Source organism: Aulonocara sp. 'chitande type north' Nkhata Bay, linkage group LG12 (genome assembly GCF_057382095.1).
Source record: "Aulonocara sp. 'chitande type north' Nkhata Bay isolate Kocher_YH1m ecotype deep benthic linkage group LG12, A_spYH_male_GT1.1, whole genome shotgun sequence".
Classification (NCBI taxonomy): domain Eukaryota; kingdom Metazoa; phylum Chordata; class Actinopteri; order Cichliformes; family Cichlidae; genus Aulonocara; species Aulonocara sp. 'chitande type north' Nkhata Bay.
In genome coordinates, this window is record NC_141355.1 from 11136663 (window position 1) to 11140231 (window position 3569).

The window sequence follows — 3569 nt, forward strand, 5'->3', positions numbered from 1 at the left end:
AGTAATGGCCAGTCCAGCTATGTGGTCAGCTGGTGGGTAACAGGCAACTCCGAAAACATTAGAGCACTTGTGCAAATATGTGATAATATTTTGAGTTTTTTCTTTCTTTTGCACCCGGAAAGACTTTGGGACTGTGACCTGACCTTTGAAGATTTTCTTTAAATAGGGTAGAACGGCAACAGCTTGTTATGGAAGAAATATAGTATCATCAGAATTCAAGTATTTTTAGACATTGAATTTATGACACTGAATTTTTATCCTCCAAATTTCCCTGCAAAAATATTCACCTGCAAAAAATTCACCTGCAAAAATTCACCTGCAAAAAATTCACCTGCAAAAATTCACCTGCAAAAAATTCACCTGAAAAAAATTCACCTGCAAAAATTCACCTGAAAAAAAATGACCTGCAAAAATTCAACTGCAAAAGTGATGAACTTTAATGACCCAAGCCAGAGCAATCAGCACCAGATCGAGTCGAGTGGCTCTCAGCCAATTAAATTACGCTGTTTGATCACATGACACCGTTAGCCAGCAGTGTGTCTCCTAAAAGAGAGCTGTTTAAAGGTGAGTGATTAAGTTTTTCTCCTAAATAGAGATCATTACAGAACGCCTAGTCCTACTTAAAATCCCATTTATTATTTTTTTTTTTTTTATCATCTACTCGAACTAAGGAAAACGTTTGACTAACTCAAAGACAATTTCCACGCCTCCCCTGCCTGACTGCAGAGGCAGTTTTGAATTTAGGAGCGCCAAGATGGCAGCGGCAAACCCTGGCGGCTCTCCGGTGAGTATATATATTTTTTTATCTTCAAGTTTGTCTTTTGAAACCTTAATTTTATTTAAATCCGTTGCTCACGTATAAAGTACACAGACGGGGTCTTTGCTCAACTCGTCTGAGGCGTGTCTCACTAAGCGCTACATGCTAGCATCCTGCTAACCGAGCTACCCTTTACATGCTGTGCTTTAGAAAATAGGATACTCGTTAAAAAAATACTCCGCAGATATTGATAGATAGACGAACACTGCAAATATAATGTTGGAAACGAGAACGGCCTTTGGTGAAGGGGTAAAATACACCATGAATAAAGCCATAGGGTGAATGGCTGCCATGGTTGCAGAACAGCCTGATTTAATGACAAGAATGGGGAAGAGTGAGGTGAAGTGAACCACAGCCACAAAACACGGTCAGACAAGGCGGCAAAAGGGCAGTGATCTGTCCGTCAGTATGAAGTTGGTGTGTGCTTTGGTATACAAAAACTCCAGACTGGTAGCAGGAAGATGGGAGACTCGTGTTTCACTGGAATAGTGGTGAATTAAAACATCCTTTGTTGGGGACATTTCGGTGTAAATGCATCCATACAGGCAAGACAGAGGCAGACTAGACAGTGAAGAAAACAAGGCAAACATTAGAAATATAAAAACGGAAATATAGGATGAGTCGGGGATGAGTTCCTGCCCCAAGTGGAGGAGTTCAAGTATCTCGGGGTCTTGTTCGCGAGTGATGGGAGAAGGGAGCCGGAGATCGACAGACGGATTGGGGCTGCAGCTGCAGTAATGCGGACGCTGCACCGGTCCGTCGTGGTGAAGAGGGAGCTGAGTGTAAAAGCGAAGCTCTCAATTTACCGGTCGATCTACGTCCCTACCCTCACCTATGGCCACGAGCTGTGGGTAGTGACCGAAAGAACGAGATCGCGGATACAAGCGGCAGAAATGAGCTTCCTCCGAAGGGTGGCTGGCCTCTCCCTTAGAGATAGGGTGAGAAGGTCGGCCATCCGGGAGGGGCTCAGAGTAGAGCAGCTGCTGCTCCACATCGAAAGGAGCCAGCTGAGGTGGTTCGGGCATCTGACAAGGATGCCCCCTGGGCGCCTCCTGGGTGAGGTGTTCCAGGCATGTCCCACCGGGAGGAGGCCCCGGGGCAGACCCAGGACACGCTGGAGAGATTATATCTCTCGGCTGGCCTGGGAACGCCTTGGTATTCCCCCGGATAAGCTGGAGGAGGTGGCTGGGGAGAGGGAGGTCTGGGCCTCTTTGCTTAGGCTGCTGCCCCCGCGACCCGGCCTCGGATAAAGCGGATGAAGATGGATGGATGGAAATATAGGATTAATATAACATACAATTAGGGAAAATGTAAGGAACACAATGTAAATGATATTGTAAAGTCATTAAAACAGCATACTCTGATTAAAAGAAACACATAATTGGGTAGGATAATAACAATAATAATGTTAAAAAACATGTACAAGATGGGTATGTATACTTGTAGCCAGAATACTATAAAGTTGTAGCATGCCAGACCATCTTGATTGAATGTAACTTCGCTCCACACAAGTTTTATGGTAGACATATTCATATTGGTATCTAATAAATGATTAATTCTTAGATTTTATCGAACGTTAATTTATAAATTGTTTCTGTCTTTATGTGTTTGTTTCAGATTATGCAAGATGAAATTATTCAGTCAGCAAGACACTTGCTGCAGTTGCTGACATCATCCAACTGAACTGCTGCTGTGATGAATCAGAATACAAGGTTTACTTTAGCAAGACTTATGAGTTAATGCTACATTTAACTAAATTGTTATATATTTTTTGTGTCCAATATTGTCTCCATATGATTTTGTTTTTTGCAACATCTTGCAGAGAACAGAGTCAAGGTACCAGCTTGGTCAACCCTAAAAGACCATCTGTTCAATGACCAGGTGAAAAAGTCATAAACTAAACACTCTGCATGAGCATGGAATTTAGGATGCAACTTTATATCTTACCTGCTCTACACTCAGGGCTTGAATTACAACAACAGTCAATCACATAAAAAAATATACTTTTGGTAGTTCTGTGTCTCTGTCTCTCTCCTCCAAACCCAGATGGCTGCTGGTACTGAACCGGGTTCTGGTTCTGCTGGAGGTTTCTTCTTGTTAAAGGGGAGTTTTTCCTCTGCACTGTCACTTCATGCTGCTCAGTGTGAGGGATTGTTGAGGTTGAGTCCATATGTCCTGCGAACAACTGCTGGGCAATGACACCATGCAATCTTCTGGGATTCCTTGGATAGAAAACCTGTGAACTGCACTTGTCCTTGGTCTTCACAGCTCACCTTTTTACTGTTTATTGAATCAAAATGCTCCAGTGACATGGATTCTACATTGTAACTGATGTGATGTTCTATAAAGTGCCTTTAATTAAAAAAAAAGGCAAAAATTAGTTTGTTTCTTTATTCAATTTTTGAACAGTGATACTCATTCAGTAAATGCAAATTATTTACATGGCAGTGCACTATAGGCATAAATCTAGACCCCTAGATAAAACATGATGGCATTATAGCAGTGACAACTCCTCCACAGTAGCAGGTGGGATTTCTTTTTTGAGGACGGCTCCTTTTACCTGTCACTACAGATGGTCTGTTTATGTTTTGATCAAGAGCCTTTTTTGGGCAGCTGAAGAGGAGAAGTCTATCTTATGGCCAACCTCTGACTGTATCTTGGTCACATTACCCAGCAAAACCCAGTATGCAGGTTCACCTGTAACAGTCCTTGTGCCATAGATCAACACTGTTGCTTCTACATTAAACAGAAG

The 3569-nt window shown here is 42.5% G+C and overlaps 1 long non-coding RNA gene across 2 annotated transcripts; it reads left to right on the forward strand.

Annotated features, from left to right (window-relative positions):
* Positions 1–420: 420 nt before the first annotated feature.
* LOC147316971 (uncharacterized) lies at positions 421–3156 on the forward strand. Of its 2 annotated transcripts, XR_015131659.1 has the most exons (5): positions 421–564; positions 672–784; positions 2435–2529; positions 2640–2698; positions 2864–3156. It is a non-coding gene; the product is annotated as an uncharacterized LOC147316971 (long non-coding RNA). The 2 variants fall into 2 exon arrangements; XR_015131658.1 differs by having other exon boundaries at positions 2640–3156.
* The last annotated feature ends 413 nt before the right edge of the window (positions 3157–3569 follow it).